The following is a 21546-nucleotide window of genomic DNA, read 5'->3' as shown; positions in this document are numbered from 1 at the left end:
GGAGCAGAGGCCGGGGCACCGAACCTATGCCATATTTACAACTTCACACCGGCGGGCTGAGCTGAGGGAGGAAGGAGGGGAAAGAAAAGGTCCCAGCCAAATCGCGCGGGGTGGCGGAGAGAGAGAGAGACGGGCGCTCCCACGCGCTCCCTGTGTGTGGTTGGCAGCAACTATGTTTCCTTCGAACCTTCCTTGCTCAATCCCGACGGTTCAGATAGTTGGAGTGTACACGGTAAATTTGTTTGGCTGGAGAGGTGATTAATTGTCGCTGGCTCTGTGCAAGGCCTTTCGAATGCGTGCACTACTACTACTGCTGCTACTACTACTGCGTTGATAAAATAAAGGTAGCCCTTTCTGGATGACTGACAGAACGCAAACACCTGCCCAACTCTCAACGTACACTGGCTGCAGCGTATGCCACCTTTATTTCCCTTTTTTCCATCTCGCTTTCCATAAAAAGATAAATAGTTAGCTGTTGTTGCTCCATGGGAACTAAAACGTTGATACTTTGCAACGACGGATGCCTAAACATCTATGTGGTTGATTGCCACTGTAAAGGCCAAAAACCTTAAATTTGGAATCTCATCAATTGTAGTTAAGCCTGCGGTCCTAAAACATACATGTTGAAGGAAGTGCCACTGAAGTCAATGCAGCATACTTCTGAGTAAACATTTTTAGGATTGGGCTGAGAAATGGGTCAAGATTGTGCAGAATTAGACTGAAGTTTTAATATTTTAAAAACGAAAGTAGATCAATTTCAAATCCATAGGTATTGATTGCGTCCAGGCTGTTTGTGTAATTTGGTGATGCCTCTGTCACTTATCTGAAAGTTTGTTAAGCCTCCTAACATTAAATGGTAGCATATGTAGTATTTTAAAAGATACATATAGAATATTTTGGAAATTATAGATTTATAAATGTTGTTTTAATAGAATGGAATTGTTCCGCATAGCTATGAAGAACTGCATTTCATCTGGTTGTGATAGCTATTTTTATATTGCTAGTTGCCAAATGATGTCTTTCAATGATGGTTAGAGCATAGCAACATTTCATAGTGCTAGCTTTCATGATGTTGTAAGTGTTGTATTTGTATTGGAAGTTAGCTGTTATTTAGTGCTTCTCATAAGTAAAGTAACTTTTGTTGTTGTTCATAGAGTACTATTGTGCACTTATGGCTCCTCATACATGTTAATATAGTGACGTTAATATAGCTGTCACACAGAAGGCGTGTTTTTAATGCTGTGAATCTGTGTAGTAGTCAGCAATGTGTCCGTGATTTGTATTGGTCAGGCAGCAGTTTGAATTTTAAAAAGCTTGAAGATCCTGCTGAGCCCCAAACCTGGCCTCCCTCCCTCCCACTAATCTGCCATTCCTGTCTTTGTGCTGCCTGGGCCTGTTAGACACTGTTTGCAACAGGGCCTCAGGCCTATATGCACGGGAGAGGAACCATTTTCAGTTTGAAAAAGCAGCTTTTATTTCTGAACTTTATGAATTGCTGAGCGAGACATGTCGTTTCTAATTGTGCCCGTGTGTGTAACTGAATCTTTGTTTTCCCTAAGCTGTGGTGTATGTAGAGGCATAGGTCTAGTTTACAGGAAAGAAAGGACTGTATGGAAAATAGTTGTACTTGACTGTTTTTCATCATCAGAAAGCGACACTAGATCTGATAATTCTTTTGTCACTTAAGTTACACACAATATGATTTTGCTTAAATTGCGAGATGTTTCTGATCACATTTTGTATAATTCCAGCAACTTATTTATTTTAGTTCAAGATTTAATTATGAACTAATTTCCTATAGCCACACATTCTCCTACTGCTGTCTTTCACTTTATTCAAAGATTTTGTGTGTTTTGAAGGTGATCATGTAATATATGGAATATGGAAAATTCAGCAGACTTTTTCTACATGTATTCTATGATTTGTAGTATTATTTGACCATATTTTTATTTTTATTTATATGAGATTACAAAGTCTCCAGCTTTTTAAAAAATGCCAAGCAGTGGACAGAAAACTTAAAATACAGGTTTTGGTGTCCTCGGGTGTCTTCCCGTGTAAAAGTTGGGGTGTCTAGGCGACGTTTCGCCTAGACACCCCAACTTTTACACGGGAAGACACCCGAGGACACCAAAACCTGCATTCTTGTACCCGTGAAAATCTACGAAAGCAAAACTTAAAATAGTCTCTATAAATACTGAACAATTATTTCTTCATTGAATTTCTTGGTTAAATATGTGTGATTAGGATGCCTTGGCTAATAAGCAAATCTTTGTTTCTTGCTTCCTAAAAATTTATATATGATGTACACTTTCCATTTTTTTAGTTCTTGAATAGTTTTTTTAATGAAAAGTTCATAAAATAAAATAAGTGCTAAAACACTTACTGTACTTTGTTTTAGCAAAGTATAAAACATATCTAATTTTGCAAATCTATAATCTTAAATTGAAACTGATTCAGTTCTGTTAAAATTAATGAAAAGGAGATGGTTCATATACTGGGTTGTGAATAGGATTTTACTTGTGTAAGCCTTACATTTTATCAAAAAGACACTGCTCTCTCCTCCCCCCCCAATTTCTCTAAGCATTTGGGAATGGTGAATGTGTTTTTTGAAAACTGCACATATAGGGATGCATTTAAATGGTATGTAAAACTTTAAATTGTGTCACAGGTAACTGCATTTTAGCAGAGTATTACATATATTCTATTTTTAATAGTTTTAATTTAAGAAAAAAGTTAACAAATTAGTTTAAACCTTTATTCTAACATTGGAGCTACACATTCTGGCACTACCTTATGCCCACACACTTTTGCTCCCTATTTACTTTGTTGAAATGACATACATTCTAACTGCATGGATTAAGTGTGGAATCAATGCCATATATGCACTCAATCTAGGTCAAGGACAATGCCCCTTTATTGTATCTGGTGCCCAGGACAATGCACTTCTAATCCTAAATGGGCAATAAGATGTGCCCATTCACATCTTGTATACTTTATACATATGATGAAACTAGTTAATGCTGAGTAGGGTGAATAATTTACTGTGAATGAAATTATTTCATTAACCTACATTGGCATTTTTAGAGATTAGTAATTTAGTGTTATACTGTACTTTGCAGTATAGAAGTCTTGACTGGACTTAAGTATGCAAGTTAGTGATTCTTCGAAATGCTTCTTAAGCATTGGTTCTGAACAGATCTGCTTAGAAATAGGTTCCATTGGAACTGGTGTGACTTGCTTCCATGTTTTCAAGTCAGAATTGGAGTTTTCCATTGTAAGGCATTTGTATATATGACTGTGGACAGGGCTGGGGAAATTGCATGGGTTGGATGCAGAATTGCTCTTCCATTATCTGAAAGTCTTCTGTTAGAGGAAGAGGGGAGGTGATCTTTGCCCATTTCCCACCCACCCACCCACCCCACCAGCCACCATCACTTCATTTTCCCAGGGAGTCTCCTGACCTTCCAGAACAGATGTTTTGAAGGTACAGATGACTGCAGGGGGAATTAGCAAAAATAATCTCACCCTCTTTTGCCTTCAAAAGCATCCAGTTAGCATAATTCCATTCTGCTGCAAGTTTGCATTAGCTTAGGAACTTTTTAGCCCTGCTGAAAGCTTGGGGCTTAAATTTGCATTGACTGCTAAATATTGCTGAAGTTTGGGAATAATAATAATTTTTCAAATGAGTTGAGTGTGGTAGTTTTCTTCATATCATTCTTGGTTTTAGATTTTTCAGACTTACTATTTTGTTTTCCCAGATGTAGCTATTGAAAAATTAGGCATTTCACCAGGCTTGGAAATGACACAAGTTGCTAGTGCAGTACTCAGCAAAAGTTTTACTAGCCTGTCTGTCACTGCCTGAAAGCAAAATGAAGAAACTAACTTCTGGTTTACAGAGCTCCCCTGCCTGATCACCTTCTGGAATTTATTTTACTTATTTATAAAAAATATTAATGAGTTGCCTTTTGGTCAAAAACAGCTTGCAAGGCAGGTTATAGTTTATTTATTTTTAAATAGTTTCTAATGATTAGCTTTAGTAATTAATGAGAGCCAGTGTGGTGTAGTGGTTAAGAGCAGTAGACTCGTAATCTGGGGAACTGGGTTCGCGTCTCAGCTCCTCCACGTGCAGCTGCTGGGTGACCTTGGGCTAGTCACACTTCTCTGACGTCTCTCAGCCCCAATCACCTCACAGAGTGTTTGTTGTGGGGGAGGAAGGGAAAGGAGAATGCTAGCTGCTTTGAGACTCCTTTGGGTAGTGATAAAGCGGGATATCAAATCCAAACTCTTCTTCTTCTTCATAACCATTCTATAACAGTGCTTTAAATTTTGGGTGTTTATATCTATATATTCTTATTCAGCCTTACTTTTGAATGACTGTTGATATCACTGTCATCTAGCATTGGAGCCAAGAAATGAAAAAAGAGCTAGGGCTAGGCTATGGAGGAGGCAGTCACTGCTCTATCATAGGAGGGTAGTATGCCACTCAGGACTTCTCCTTATGCAGCTTCAGCAGGCTAGTGGAAAACTGTGCAGATGGTATAAATACTTTTTGGGGCATGGGATGTTTGGGAATTTGAGTTGTAGACCAACAGTTTGCAAGCCTGGCCTCCTGGAGTGGGTAGTAGTTGTCCCTTGAGGAGCATCTGAACTGTATGTGCAGTTGGCCAAGCACTACTGCTGGCTCTGCATGCAGCCCTAAATTAAATACTCTCCTTTGAGGCTGTGTGCACTTTTTTTACCCTTTTCTCAAGGGTTTACAGCTCTTTAGAGGAGGTGAAAAGTAGGAAGAGCCATACTTTCAACTTAAAATGGCAGCAACTTGTCCACGCCCCCTGCTGTGTTTTCCTTTTTGCTCTCTCTTCCATCTGGTTCTGAACCAGAACACCCATAAGCTAAGATCCATGATAGCATCATACTGTTTGTCTGTAGGAAACACAGCATGTGTCTGTCTTTTCTATACCAGTATGGCAGAAATGTTGACAACAGTGGCCTTACCTGGCTTTTTAAATGCCTTCTGGGCTTGACTGATGGCATGGTTAACTTGTGACAACCTACCTCTTTAGCATAACACCTTGGGCACACAGCAGAGTCTTGAGGCAGCAGTATTGTGTTGACTGTCCAGAAGGTAAAAGCACAACAATATTCAGTGAGTTTTCAACTTGGCAATGTTAGTGGGTGGGGAGGGAGATTGGGATTGAGCAGAACAATAGAATCATAATACTGTACAATTCTTAAAAAGAGGGAAATGCTGAAGCCCTTCCCATGGCCATCTACAATGAATGGCAAATTGAAATACAACTCCTTCTGCAGTCTGATGCAACTATACTGAACGTGTGGAGTGAAGGAGAAGCAGTACTTGGTAGCAGCAGGTATTGGATTAGTTCATGCTTCTCATTACTGACACATGCTTCAGTCAAAACCACTATTCAGCTATTCACTGTGTGGAGCCTCTGAAAATGCTGCCATGTAGTAGTGTTTGAAATGTGAGCAGTGTCTGAAAACACCCCACAGTGGGGGAGATTCAAATGATCAGCTTTCACCCAGGAGTTGAACCTTGGGGGAAAATAGGTTTCGCTACTCTTTGGTTTGACCCATCTTTTCTAATGTTCTGGTTTAGTTCCAGTTCAGTATCAGTTTTTGCACACTACCAAGACTAGACATTAGCTTTAAATAATAAGTAATGTGTTGTAGTACTTTAAACTAGCTCAAAAGCATTTCATGCAGATTAATGTTATCTACTCTTATGCTTACAATGCAGCTTTTGTGCAATGCTGAATAACTTCATTTTAAAACAAAAACACATCCAGTGGGCCTTTTGAACCACTCCCTCCAATTTCCACTGCAGTCCTTGGATCATTCAAAAAGCTGTCCTTGATAGTAAGGGGTGCCTCTCAAGTAAAGCTCTAGCTGATTGGATGGAAAAACTGGAATACTTTGTGTGCCCATAATTGCTTATGTATGTGAATAGTATCTTTTGTTTTCAGTTGCTTGTGTGCATTAATATATATATATATTTATTTATTAAATTTGTATGCCAACCCTCATCCATAGATTTCAGGGTGCTTCACAACATAAAGTTACAATATTAAAACCACAAAATGCATAGTAAAAATAAGAGCAACAACAAATCAAGAATCCTCCCTTCCACAACACATTTGAAAGGTCATCAGATGTCAATCAGCCAAAGGCCTGGTTGAAGAGGAATGTTTTTCCCCTGGTAGCTAAAGGTATATAATGAAGACACCAGCTGAATCTCCCTGGAGAGAGCATTCCACAAACGGGGAGCCACTGCAGAAAAGGCCTATTCTTGTGTGGCCACCCTCAGCACATTTTGTGGAGGAGGCACACAAAGAAGGGGTACATATGCTTTAGGTTACATACGCTAAAGAGGATGTTCTCAGTATTCGAAACTCCCATTGTTCTAGGCACATTTTGCGACAGGGAATTTCATTAGCGCGAGCAGTTTCTGACCTCTGGGCACAGTACTGCTCCTAAGATTTCAGATTAAAACTGCAGAGTGCTTCCACACTTAAAACAGCTTCCCTACTTCCAGCTTCTCTCTGAAGACTGGAGCAGAGACCATCTTAAGAATATTAGTGAGGTGGATGGGGGAAGGACTAGCCCATGTGAAAAGTGAACATATTTTAGTTGAGGTTCATTCATTTTCAACTTTGTATTGTTATTTAAAAAGTGCGACTGCACATTCCGTTGTTGCACCCTAACCTATGGCTTGTTTTAACATTGGTTTCGTATTATGTCTGACCCCCCCCTTTTTTTTAACCAGCATACCCTAGCTAGAAAGGCACAGAACAAGAGTGCTTGCATGGCTAAGTGATGCTTTCTGGTTCTGTTCCAGATAGGTCCTTGTCCTGACTCTGCCAGGCAACAGGTCTTTTTCCTGCCTACCTCTTCCAGATCAAGCCTTTCCTCTCTAACCAGACCATGACTGCTTTTCAAGGAGAGGGGAAAATTTAAAGGAATTGTTATTCTATCTTACTAACACCTATGCAAGGCTGCATGTCAAAGCACTAATAAAATGATACCAAGCTTTCCCAGAGAGCCAGTGTGGTGTAGTGGTTAAGAGCGGTAGTCTCGTAATCTGGGTAACCGGGTTTGAGTCCCCGCTCCTCCACATGCAGCTGCTGGGTGACCTTGGGCCAGTCACACTTCTTTGAAGTCTCTCAGCCCCACTCACCTCACAGAGTGTTTGTTGTGGGGGAGGAAGGGAAAGGAGAATGTTAGCCGCTTTGAGACTCCTTGAAGGGAGTGAAAGGCGGGATATCAAATCCAAACTCTTCTTCTTCTTCTTCTTCTAGTTAAAGCTACTTACATTAAAATTAATAACTTTTTGTAGGGACAATATACTGTCCTTTCTTACCATACATATATGTGCATGCACACAGATGAGAAGAATGTGCCTGGCAGGAATCCTTCCAAGATGATGGGCTATCATTCCACTAGAGTTCTAGCAGAACCTTCCTGTCAATCATCTGATGTAAAAATAATCCCACCTGTCAAAGTTGTGGGGACAGATTACAGTCTAACCTGTTGGACTTCTGAAACAATTGCAAGAGAGGTTTATTTCCTTCATGTTTTGCATGTGGGCTTCTCAGCAGTATTGCGGTTGGCCACCATGGGAAATAGGATGCTGGACTAGACAGATTTTTGTCTGAGCAGGATTCTTACGAAGTCACTGGGATATGAATAGTAAAATTATTTACTGCAAAGTAAACTCTATGGAATTGCTTCAGACTTGGTATGTTTCATGCAAAGAACACCATAGTGACCTAGATCTAGCACAGAGGCAAAAAGTGGTGAGACAGTTTTTCAGGTATGCGTAAGTTTTTGAACTCTTGTGTTGGAGGCAGGTTAGCTATTGCCTCTCAAGGTACTTAAAAAACTACTAAAATTTTTCAATCAGAAAAAATGTTTCTGCTTGCATAGGTACAGAAGAAGCTATGTGGTTCTAAATTTACTTAATCAATGGCCAAGACATATCACTTTATCTATGTTACTATATGCTGTTAACCATCTTAACTTTTCTTTCCACCTCCCATTATAACTAAATATTTTCACAAGGATAAATGTCAATACAAGAACACATTAGAGGAATCATGATGTGGTGTTTAAAAATGGGTTGCTAAAGAGTCAACTCCTTAGCACACTCCCCCCCTCACCTCCAACTGCACTGATTTTATCAGCAGATAAAAAAAATTAAAGTAGAGGCAGCAATGGATTGCAAAAACTCTCCAGACAGCCCAGCATTCTGAGGGGGCAAATCATCCCCTTCCTGGTCATCAGACTGATCACTTGAAATGCAGGGAGGGGCATTAACCCATCCAGCTGATCCGCATGTATCTGAGGAGGGGAGACTGTGCAGGACTAGCATGCAGCTGCAAGCGTGTACAGTGGTACCTTGGGTTACATATGCTTCAGGTTACAGACTCCGCTAACCCAGAAATAGTACATCGGGTTAAGAACTTTGCTTCAGGATGAGAACATAAATCGTGCTCTGGCGGTGCGGCAGCACCAGGAGGCCCCACTAGTTAAAGTGGTGCTTCAGGTTAAGAACAGTTTCAGGTTAAGAACGGACCTCCAGAACGAATTAAGTACTTAACCCGAGGTACCACTGTATTGGCTGAGGGTGATAATGATCCTAGAGCCAAAAAGTTTAGCTACCCCTGCTCTAAAATATCTGTTATGATAACAGTGAACCTTTTGAAGTGAATTTTTAATTTACTAGGAAACTCTTTATAAATAGAATTTTCTGCAGAAAGTGAGCATACGTATAAATAAATACCCTCCTGCAATACCTGTTAAGTGAGTAAGTAGACAGGCTTATGTGGTGGTATATACTACAGTACAGTTAAACTGGTATGTCTTTTTGTTGCACTTCTTTCTAAGGTATCCAAGAACTGCTTCATAACCTTACTTGCTCTAGTTTATTTTGTCCTCTTTTGATACAGTAGTTTTTGTTTGTTACCAGCCTCTTCTGTGCCTTTAGCTGTAATTAAAGTAGGAAATGTGCACTATAAGAATTGTGGAATTCTCTTCAGAAACTGGTATAGCTAGATTAAAACTTTAGCTGTATGAAACATCAGATTGCATGTGCATTAATGAACATGGTAGATGCAACAAGATACTTACTGCATGGTTTCATGCATGGTTTTTTTCAATCCCAAATCTTGTTAGGGGTCATACAATTTGAGAGAAATTGAACTTTTATTTATATTGACATTTTTGACATTTTTACAAAGTTTTGAAATGTTCTTGGCAGTCCCATGAAGTTGATGAGTACTCTTATTTCAGTTATGGGAACAACTTTCTGAGAATTAACAATGGCCAGCAAGGTCCATTGCCTATTGGTCCTGGGTTGTACTACATGCTTTTGTTACTATCACATGTTTGAGTTTCTGAACAACTGTGACGTCTGGAAACAATTTTCTTACTAAAAATACCTTAAATCAAAGGTGCAATTCTTTGCATTCTAATATGAGAAAGAAGATGAAAAAATGTTGAATTTGTGTTTACTTAGATTACAATAAGGTGAATGTTTCCAGGCTAATTATTTTCTGAGCTTTACATGGTCCCTAGTTGCTCTGTATAACAACCCTGAATGGGGTAAATGTCTGCCTTTAGTTTATAAAAAGGCATATATCTTACAGAGAAGATATATATTCACTATTACTGGGTGAGAAAGTGTTAACTCTACATTTCCCTAAATGGTATATTGAAAATCTACTTGACATCCATTTCTTTTAAAAATCTTGCTGGCTGCAACTTGGTAGACGCATCCTTCAGTAAATGTTGAGGTGAATTCTTCTGCAATTAAACAGATGCTTCTGCAAGGACAGGTGTAAATCTTACACCAGTCCCAGCTTGCAAAACACACATAACAGATCTTTATTACAGGATATCAAGGGCACATGCTCCTGTGTATATGTTGAAGTTAGAGGGTGGCATGCATATGAAGGATTTTTGCTTTGTGTAGAAATATATTAAAGGAATTACATGAACACATATTAAGAGATTTAAGAGTTTAGTCTTCATGATTTTCAGATTCAGGGTTCACTTTTAATCAGAAGCTGCAGTATGGACTTTCTCTATTTTATTGTACACACCCATTTTTTTCTCTAAGGTAATGAGATACAAAGGAGGGTAGAATCCTTTAGTTATATACAAGATATCACTTTTAACAGGGAAAGCATAATATGTGTACAGTGGATATACAGTCTTCCACAAAGAAGAAGGGGCAAATCATACATTGCACATTTCCTCATAAACCATAAAAATAGGACCAAGCCTACTTTTTCAGGCCTGGTCCTGGCTCTGGTTTCCCCAGGCTTTTGTAGGGATGGGAGTGGGAGCATCAGAAGTACGTTTTGTGAGTGTGTAGGGGAAGCTGACAGGAGCTGCGAAGCATCCAGATCATAAACATTTTCAATCTTACCTCTGGGGAATGATTTGGTCTGATCATTCAAAAGAGGAAGACGTAGTTCTATGCACTGAGACTGCAGGGGCACATGAGAGCAATTCAGAGAAGCCAAAGTGCTGTAGGGTAAAACACATGTGCCTAAGATATTTGGAAAGAGACAGTGTGTAGAGGTAGGCCAAATGCTAGAAGCTTGTGAGCCAAGATGGGTGAGCTGGAGTCATTGGCATAATAAATATAGTAGGCCTAATATAGAGTACAACAAGCTAGAAATCCTAAAAGGAGTGGACTTCACATAATTGCTGAGAAGTGATTGGGTGGAGTAGTTAGGACTGGAAATATACTGTTGTCTATCTTTCCAAAATGTAGGTAGACTTGAGATGGAGAATGAAATCAAAGTGTGGTAGTAATGGGTGACCTGCATAGACTTGTACATGCATGTTCCATTCATGACAGGTAACATTTCTAGATGCCCTGAATGACTGCGCTTGAGCCATTGGTTGGGGGAACCAACCAGTGGTGATTCTGGACTTAAGTCTTAAGTGATGCCTAGGAGGACCTGGTGCAAGATGTAAGTGTTGAACCTATTGTAACAGTAACCATAGTGCTATTAAATTCAACATACTTGTTGAATTTTGCCAGCATACATGTTGGACAGGTTGTCAAGAAAATCATACAGGCATTTTCGACTTGAGGAAACTTCCCCAAAATGACAGGATTGATTAAAAAAAGGAAGTTCAAAGGAAAAGTAGAGGGACAGTCTCTCTGAAATGCTTGGGCTGTGTTAAAAAATCACAATAATAGAAGCTAAGCTCTAATGTATATCACAAATCAGGAAATATTCCACCACAGCCAAAAGCATACCAGCATGTATAATGAGCAGAGTCCTGGAAACCTAACAGAGGCAAGAAGGTTTCCTTCAGTAGCATCCTGTGTGAGAGGCAGGGAAGGGAAGATCTCCCAGGGTGGGAGGCTGGGAGAAGAAAGGGAAGCTCCCAGGTGAGAGCAGGGAGGGTCCGCCCCCTTTTTTGTGGGACAAGGAATAAGATCTACCTCTGTTAGAGGCAGCCCTGCTCAGGGAGATTTTTAATGTTTTGAGTATTTTTGTGTGTTTTAATACAGTCGTAACTTGGTTTTCAAACAGCTTAGTTCCTGAATGTTTTGGTTCCTGAACGTCACAAACCTGGAAGTGACTGCTCCAGTTTGCGAACTATTTTTGGAAGCCGAACGTCTGACGGGGCTTCTGCGGCTTCTGATTGGCTGCAGGAGCTTTCTGCAGCTAATAAGAAGCTGTGGTTTGGTTTTCGAATGTTTTGGAAGTCGAACGGACTTCCGGAATGGATTCTGTTTGACTTCCAATGTATGACTGTACTTCGTTGGAAGCTTCCCAGAGTGGCTGTGGTAACTCAGTCAGATGGGCAGCATATAAATACTAAAATAATAATAAGTGTGTCCCTGAGGGCAGAGTGTCCCTGAGGACAGAAGGGCTCAAAAAGTTCTTCCTGTGGTGGGTTCTCCCTGCTCTCCGTTTATTTATTTATCTTTCAACCATGCTCCCAAGGTTGTAATTGCGTGAGTAAATTGTGTATGTGGCAGGCGCAGTGTACTTTTTTTCCTTTTTTGTGCACTGTACTTATACATAAACATGCAAAGGATTGTGGTCACTTGTGGTGCACAGTCAGACTGTGATTTTAATAACAGGAAATTATGAAGCTGTACCATTGAGCTGTCCTGGAGCATCTAACATTCTTGCAGTTAATATTTATTCTAATATTTACACTCAGTCAGTGTGTGAAGTTCACCAGGCGCCAGGCGCATTTTGCACCTGGTTGTTAGCCACTTGCAACCAAGTGAAGATGTCAGGGCACCAGACATCTGACTTCTCTACCATCTGGAGGTGCAAGCCTGGGGGCCCTTGCATTTTGGCTGGTTTCACACACTAGTAACACATCCTGTAGAATTCTAGCTGTTATTTTTTATCTGCACAATGAATTCTAGGAATTAAAAAGTTGTATTGAAAAATACAACTTCCAAGCCATCTAGCCCATAAATGGAAACTAGTCATTCTGTTTTGGCGACTGTAACCCTGCTTTAAGGAATCATTTGGTGCCTATCTTATAAATCTGTGTTTCTAACACTGCACGCAGCATAACACTGCTAGGGAAACTGAAGAAACTGTGTCTGTGCAATGCAATTACTTTCCATTTGTTTTATGTTCCAATCTAATGAATAAAAATATGGGTTCATTCGCTTTAATCATTTTCACATGCTATAGAAATACTCTGCATGTACACATGTGCATATCATATAATTTTCAGTTGGAAAAATAACCACAAAACATGCATAGATAAATTTAATATATCAAGTCAATGACTTCAGTAGGTTAACAGCAAAGCAGCAGATTACTTTGTAGGAGGCAGTGTACATTTCTTTTCTTTTTTCTTAAAAAAAGCTTGAACTTTTTCCTAACAGAGACAACAACTTTAAAGAAATAGGAAAATGTTTTATTGACCTCTTTGAAACAATTCTGTTATCAGTCTGCGTAAACAGAATGTCATATACCATTTAATTCCCTAAACAAAGAACCATGATGTAGCACATTAGTAATGCATGGTGGTTGGAGGGGGAATAGCCAGTAACTATAGGCGTCAGGCTATAGCATCCACACTAGTAAGACAGAGCCTCTATCGTGGTTATCTGTTTTGCTGAACTTAACTACACTTTAAAACACATTTAAATAGTGGACATACTGTGGTGTTTGTCATTGTAAGCAACTTGTACAGGTTTGTATATTATGAGATAGGCAGTACAATTCTATGCTGGGAGATATTTATGTAATATAAGGTGGGTGCAAGGAGGAGAATGAGAAAGGGATGGATTATTTGGTATGTTGTGTGCTTGTTTGGATATTCAAGACAGCTGGATTTGGAGGGAGAAAGAGAAGGGTGACTGGTGTAAATGCGGAGGGGTAGTGGGTAGAGTAGGCAGAATAGGATAGGATTAGGATTTGCAGTAGGGATAGAGTTATAAGCACGTGTTATGAAATCATCTTTGGCGATAACCCGTAGTCGAGTAAGATTGTTTTCCATGAACATGGTCTTAACAGTGAGGTTATGAAATATAAAATATCCAAACACTGTTATGGAAAACAAACCATATATTCAACTTTTGCTATTAAGGATTTCTTCATTCAAACTACTTCTCAAATTTGGCCAAGCTATTAAGGCTGTGACAAAGTCAGCCAAAGATATTTGTATCTGTATGGTGGCAGTAGAATACCAGTAGTTAGGAGATTGTTTAAGGTTATAGAAGCTTGCTGCTGGGAGCCCTATAAGGCAAATAGGTACGGTATGTGGGGCACGGGAATATTGAGAGAACCCTTGCCAGGCAAAAAGGGGATTGGTAATTTGAATTAGTACCCACTTGCTCCTAAGTGGTAGGCTTGGGCAAGGGAGGGTTATGACTCATGCTTTCACACATTGAGGTTATGGGACTTGGTTGTCTGTATCCATCCTATGAAACAAAATATTGGGACATATATATGTAAACACACACACACACAAATATATTGCAGCATATTCTCAGTCCCTATCCAGCCTAGAAAAGGAGTTCATCCTGTTCAGGCCTCTGAGAGATTCAGCAAAACAGAAAGGAGAGGAAATCTTTCTTATTTCCTAACCCTTTGAGGCCTTCCTCTTTTGTGCTATATAGTGCAAGAGCTCAGGGTTGGTTGCCAGTGCCAAACGTGAATATTTTTAATAGCTATATAGCAAATGTGGGGAAAGGAATGTGAGTAGGAAAGGAAAACTATCCTTCCACTGAAATTTCCATGTAATGGCTATCTATACTGAACCAAAACACCTTTTGTGATTTTTAAGACAAGATGAAGTGATGCATTCAGATCATCATTTGGGTGAGGCTCAGGGTTTCAAAACGCGCAGGTCGCATTCATGAATATAGGAAGCTTATATAGGAAGCTTCATATAGTTGCTCACTGCAACTGGAGGATGATGGTAAGCATGAGTGGATAGAGCTTGGGTGCTCATCCCTGCTGCCTCCTCACATTTTTCTTTGCAGTATATGTCCACAGCAGCCATTACATTAAGCCAGGGGTTGCGTGGCGAGTTCCCGCCCCCTACCAGGATAAATAAAGACACGAGACACCATAATTTAAGGTTAAAATGGGCGAATTAGGCCACAACTTTATTGAATTCAGGAATGAGAGGCATTGGCTTAGGCATTGGTCCTATCGACTATCCGGCTCCAGCCCATTTGCTGGAGACACGGGAAGGGTTAACACCATAGTGGGGGAGTCTCCTGCTGAGGCACGTCAACTAGGAGCTCCCCCAGGTCACCGCTCTGGGGCGTGCCTTTGGCCCACACCTCCATAGGCTTCGGACAGGGCCACGCCCCCCCGGAGTCCTTTATTGGACCACCCTTCGTTCACTGGGGGGAGGTGATGGCGTCCCCCCCCCCCAACATCCTCTTAACCCCTTCTTACCAATGCCTAACCCCAATGCCGAGGAGTTGTGACGAGTTGCTACGAGGTAGGCGAAAAACCAAATGGCTGTAAATCGCCAATTGGGAAAAATTCCTACCATGCCCCTTGCGGCGACAGACCGAAGTCCATAGCAAAGTCAGAGACCTACCTAAAGCCTACCTAAAGGGAGGGAGGGCGGGCAAACGTGGGGGCTAGCCGGCGGAAAGAGGACGAGCCTCCTCACGCCGGCACTAAATAGGGCAAGCCACGCGCCCCCCCCCCCCAGCCAGCCAATCGGCTGGCTGGGGGGGAGGACACACCGGGATTCCCTTGTTCTTGCGGGGGCTGAACCACTCCCTGCTCACGTGGGGTGGGCGTGAAGCCCGCAACCCCACCTCCTGGGCAAGCCGGAAGTGGCTTTGTGTGACGAGTTCCCGCCCCCCACCAGGATAAATAAAGACACGAGACACCATAATTTAAGGTTAAAATGGGCGAATTAGGCCACAACTTTATTGAATTCAGGAATGAGAGGCATTGGCTTAGGCATTGGTCCTATCGACTATCCGGCTCCAGCCCATTTGCTGGAAACACGGGAAGGGTTAACACCATAGTGGGGGAGTCTCCTGCTGAGGCACGTCAACTAGGAGCTCCCCCGGGTCACCGCTCTGGGGCGTGCCTTTGGCCCACACCTCCATAGGCTTCGGACAGGGCCACGCCCCCCGGAGTCCTTTATCGGACCACCCTTCGTTCACTGGGGGGGGGAGGCCAGGGGTAGCCAGCATAGTGCTATTGAGATGTTGCTTGGCTACAACTCCAATCAACTCTTACCCCTGGGAGGCCAGGGGTAGCCAGCATAGTGCTATTGAGATGTTGCTTGGCTACAACTCCAATCAACTCTTACCATTGGTCATGCTATCAAAGCTTGATGGGAGTTGTAGTCCAACAGTTGGAGGGTCCCATGTTGGCTACTCCTGTAGTCTATTGGAGTGGGAAAGAGATGGGACTGTAGGCCCTTTGCATCTTCTGTGCTGAAAGACCAGCAGCGTTTAGCTCTACTTCTTGAAATATATCTTTTTCAGTTGAACTTTCTAAGGAATAATGTCTGAGATTATTTTTATTATTTTATTCCACTCAATCCCCTTTTGTTTCTGTAGTGTTTTTAGACAGTCCTTTCCTTCAGGTTTCTAGTCTTATCACTGATATTTGTATGCTCCGCTATGAGTGTTTTTGGCTGAAGAGCAGGATAAAAATGTTTCAAATAATTAAATAGTTGGTAAGCCCACAGTGGGTTTGAATCTCCATGTCAAACTTTACATCTGATCACACAGACTCTCATTGGTATTATGCATTAATGGATATTCATGATAGCCATAATTAATTTGCAAATATTATGACTATAGATTATCAACATTTGAAAATGGAACTAAAAGAGATGTAATCTGTTGCCATGCCTGTAATGAGAGAAGTGACACTAGAGGGTCATTAAGGACAGTCCATGCTTAAACTAGGCCTAGGCCAGTGAAAACCTGTTTTTTACCTTGTTAAGTCATAGTAACTCCTGAAGTGAGTGAGGATGGGTTAGAAGTGAAAAATGCACTGTGCTTCTTAACCATGATTTGGAACACCTTCAATGTTTAGCATCTAATTCTGTATTTTGTATCTTAATTACTTGAAAGTGTAAAATTGCAGGACTTATTAATGAGCTATGTTGCCAATTTGATTCCTGTGAGATGAATGGAATACAGATAGCAAAACTCCCTATTTACATAAATGTCATTGTACAGAAAGTGTGTAGGTGTACTAATGCATTAGTAATGCTGAATATACTAAAAGTTTGAGCCCTCTTAATTTTTCTTAGAAGTGCTTGCAGTCTTCTGCAAATTTACAATCCTGTTTCACCTAGTTACCAGTGATGTCTTAGGTTGATGGCTACATCTGAAAATATAGGCAGGCTTCTCTCCCTGTGAATGCTGAGTATAGCAGTGTTTTAGCTATTAACTGCATGCCTGGTTTCTGTCTCTTCAAACTCCTGATTCTTCCTTTGAAGTCTTGAGCTGCCTCCAGCCGAACCCAGTTTCCCACTGCAGCCCTGTTATTAATGTTTTGCAAGACACCAGTTGCTTGGTAAAATTCTGAAGAATATTGTTACCTCGCAAGTGGTGCCTCGCAAGACGAAATTAATTCGTTCCGCGAGTTTTTTCGTTCTACGAGTTTTTTCGTTTTGCGAAGCACCACTGCATTTAAACACTGACAACGGCGGGGAGGGGCGGGGAGAAGCAGGACAGCTGCCGCAGCCGGTACCTCAGACTCACCCGTGCGTTGTGGCTACCGTGCGACGCGGCTGCTGGAGGGCGGCGGGGCTCAGGAGCGCGACTCAGCGGAACCGCCACCATCCTCTTCACCTGAGGGAGGGAGAGAGAGAGAGGCGCTGGCGGCAACGGCTCTCTGGGGGGAGCGCGCGAAGGGGGTGGGCAGCGGCGCGAGGCACCAACCGTCAGCGGGAAGGTGGGAGGGAGCTGGAGGAGCGGGGAAGCGAGCGTGCGTGCAGTGCGCGTTGCCATGACACGAGAGGCAGGGCCGTTTCGTCTAGCGAAGCAAGCCCTTAGGGAAATCCGTCTTGCGAAGCAAGAAAAAGCAATGAAAAACTCTTTCGTCTTGCGGAGTCCCACTGTATTACGGATTTAGATTTTATTTTCCTATGTTAGACATTAATATCAGTGGTGTATTCTGTATGGAATAGTGAGAAGACATCTGGCTATGGTCTCTGTAGAAATTGAAGGCATGGGAAAATCCAGGAGGCAGGCTTAGTGATGTTAAATTCTCAAAAATAATCTTTTGGAGAATATTCTCTAGAATATTCTCGATTAATGAGAATTTTCATTTAAAATAGGAGAATATTCATCTTAATGCATTGAAAATGATATAATTTTAATGCATTGAACATACATGTTAACATACATGTTTCGTGGGTAAACCTGTTCAGATGGCAACCAAAAACTGTACAGTCATACCTCTTGTTACGTTTGCTTCAGGTTGCGAGTTTTCAGGTTGCATCCCGCGGCGACCTGGAAGTACCGGAAAGGGTTACTTCCGGGTTTCACTGCTCGCACATGTGCAGACATGCAAAATTACATCATGCACATGCGCAGAAGCGGCGAATTGCGACACATACAGATGCGGGTTGTGTTCCTTTCATGTTGCAAACGGGGCTCCGGAACGGATCCCATTCACAACCAGAGGTACCACTGTACAGATACTTTTATTCAATGGGGCAATGCAGTAAATTCATATTCTTTGATTTTTTGCACCAAACTTGAAATTTAAAATTCAACATGAATGACTCACGTTAATCCGTAAGCCTGCCACTCACTAACTGTATATTTACTATCAACTTTGAATTTTAATTATGTTGTGTATGTATGAAATGTAGCTTTTAAAGTAAAAGGAATATTAAAAAAAACTTAGGTCTGCTACTTGAGTACATTCTTTAATAAGCATAACTACATGGTACAGTATTTTCAGTCCAACATTAATAAAATCAATATAAAGTTTAAAATAAATGCTATTATTTCCAGAAAATAAAACACAAATAACCAGTAATGACATATAAAAAAGAAGCCATTAACATTATGTCAATCTCTGGTGAATGGCACCTTGTACCATTGAATGGCACTGCAAAAACCAGTTACTGGCAGTAAATAAAAATATAGAAAAGCCAACTGTTTAAATCAAGGCCACCTCACATTCTTTTACACATAATTGTATAAGTCTAGGTACTTGAAGTGTATAAAGCATTAAAGCTACTTTCTGTAAAAAAAGTCACATTGTATGACCAAGGGTATAGAATTGCTAAGAATAAGGTCACACCAAAATAGAAAATTGGGACGTGGGTGGCGCTGTGGTCTAAATCACTGAGCCTAGGGCCTGCCGATTGGAAGGTCAGCGGTTTGAATCCCTGCGACGGGGTGAGCTCCCATTGCTCAGTCCCAGCTTCTGCCAACCTAGCAATGCGAAAGCATGTCGAAGTGCAAGTAGATAAATAGGTACCGCTCCGGTGGGAAGGTAAACAGCGTTTCCATGCGCTGTTCTGGTTTCGCCAGAAGCGGCTTAATCACGCTGGCCACGTGACACACCATGTTAAACCACAGTTTAAAAAACAAGCTATGATTTCATGTTTATGCATCCTGCTCAAAAGCTTCTTTGAAATATGCCCCTCCCCCCAATTCCTGCTTCTGCTGTTTTGCAGACAAAACAATACAGAATCTGTGTTGTTGCATTGCTCAAAACCAGGCTCATAGTTTGAGCAGTAACCAAAACAACCCTTGGTTACTGCTTATGGGTTTTTTTTTTTGGGAGGGGGGGAGCAAACTATGAGTCTGGGTTCAGATGATGTGAAAAGCTGGATTGAGTCTAGTTTTTTCCAGTGCTTCAGAAGTGGAGGAGGAGCACTGTAGAAACTTTTAAGTAGCATGCATGAGGATGCTGTTCACTTTAAGCCATTAGCTTTAAACTATGGTTAAATGTGATGTGTGAACTGGCCACTGTGATTGAGATTAAACACATAGCTATTTCTTTTCAGTGATTCTAGTATTTCTCCCCAATGATATATTTAATGGGATGGAGGGAAGTGTAAATAATAATGGTTCAGGATAGCTAAGTTTTTCTACAGTTATTACTATATTTGTAGCCTCATCCATGTATACTTATTATGAAGCAAGTTCCACTGAGTTTAGTGATGCCTATTATTCATAAGTACAGTGGTACCTCGGGTTACGGATGCTAACCCGGAAGTAGTACCTCAGGTTAAGAACTTTGCTTCAGGATGAGAAATCGTGCAGCGACAGGAGGAGCAGCAACAGGAGGCCCCATTAGCTAAAGTGGTACCTCAGGTTAAGAACAGTTTCAGGTTAAGAACGGACCACCAGAACGAATTAAGTTCTTAACCCGAGGTACCACTGTAATCGTAGTCTTACAGTGTGTTGTGGTGGTATACCAGGGAAGAGTATTTTTAGTAAATACTCAAACTTATGGCTATTGCTTAATTATGTTTAAAGGATTTTTATTTTCCGAGCCTTTTCCTCTAAAAGCATCATTTTCTTTAGCTGCTGCAGGACAACACTTTCTCTATTACTGTTTACATTAAGAGTTAATACAGTATCTGTCAGGGTTTTTTTTGGATGGGGAGTGAAGAATTGGGCGGCATTTTTCTCAATGGTTTAACAATTCTGGAAATTACTTGGAATACATCTTACTCCCAAATAACAGCACAATCCTGTAAAATTCTACTAAAAAGTAAATCCTGTTGTATTGAATGAGGATTACTCAAATATTAGTGCTGTATAGGATTACAGCCTATGTATACTTTAAACAAAATGTAAATATTTATAAACTCATTGGAACTATACTTATGTTAATTTGTCTAAAACCATCTAGAACAGACATGAATAGCAAAATTCTTGTAGGCAGAGCATGACAATAACTGTGTAGGCTATTGTCACCTGGTCACTTTAATCCATTTGAATCTCCTTTGTTCTGCAGCTTAACCAGCTGGAAATGGGTATCCATTTTGCGCAAATGGAGAATTTTAGAGTGCCTAGCTGTAGTAAAAGCCACACAAATATTCTTCTGTACTTTCCGGTGCACCTGAATGATGGTAGTTTGGTGGCTCGGGGCCAGTTTTGATCTTTCAGTAATTCATGCATCATACATCAAGTCATCTGAAATCATATAGTACTTGAGGTTTAAATATGTAAGAGAAAGTGTATAACACTTGGATCTATATTGCCCAGATACATTAACAAATAAATACATGTATAATGAAGCACGAAATAATTCATTGTATGCCACAGCCTGTCTTTTTAAAGTTTTGGTGCTTAGCCATCTCTTAAATTTCTCTCAGCAGCTATATTTTCTAACTATTCCTTCTGGAATAATTCCCCCTCAGCACAATTTGGAATCTTTTCAACAACTAATTATTCTTGCTTGAGTATTTTGAAGCCACACTGTCAGGGAATGTGTTTGCCATTCTGTTCTTTTAAAATGTTATTTAACTAGCTTTAAGTAAAGATGGATAACATTAATAAACTAGTTTCTTTTCCATAAAGGTAAGTGAGCACTGGCTTTTTATTCAGAAGCTGAATTCTTGCATGGTGAGCTTTTCCCTTTATTTGCGCAGCACGTGCGTGCGTGCGTACACACACACATTTATGATGTTACATGCTTTTGGGAAATATCTACTGCAGCTGTTTCCATTTTCCCAGTTATTAAAAACATTTATTACCTGAAACTTTTGAAACTTTGGGTGCTGGATTCCTATTGGGTTTAAGGTGACATACGAAGGCATGAATATAAATATAAGAACACATTTGGAGTACTGTGTCTAGTTTTTGATGTCACGGCCTTTGAGAAGAGCTATATAATAGACAGTTACATGGGAAAAGAATGAAGGAGCTGGTTATGTTAAGCTCAGAAAAGGTTAGCAGTTTACCAAATAAGATTGTAATATTTTTTTTGCTCATACATTCCATGCAAAAGCTGGGTAAGTGTCTGCTGAATATAATTGATATATGTAGTACTCTGCCTGTACCAGAACTTTGGACTGGTGGAATCCCTTTAACAATTTTTCTTTCTTTCT

The 21546-nt window shown here is 40.7% G+C and overlaps 1 protein-coding gene across 7 annotated transcripts in view; it reads left to right on the top strand.

Annotated features, from left to right (window-relative positions):
- The window catches only part of NIPBL (NIPBL cohesin loading factor), a 129168-nt gene that overhangs the window by 6667 nt on the left and 100955 nt on the right, over window positions 1-21546 (top strand). The window lies entirely within an intron of this gene.

This window comes from Podarcis tiliguerta, assembly GCF_965153285.1.
Source record: "Podarcis tiliguerta genome assembly, chromosome: 11".
NCBI lineage: Eukaryota > Metazoa > Chordata > Lepidosauria > Squamata > Lacertidae > Podarcis > Podarcis tiliguerta.
The sequence above is the reverse complement of the archived record's forward strand: the minus strand, read 5'-3'. Positions and strand labels throughout refer to the sequence as shown.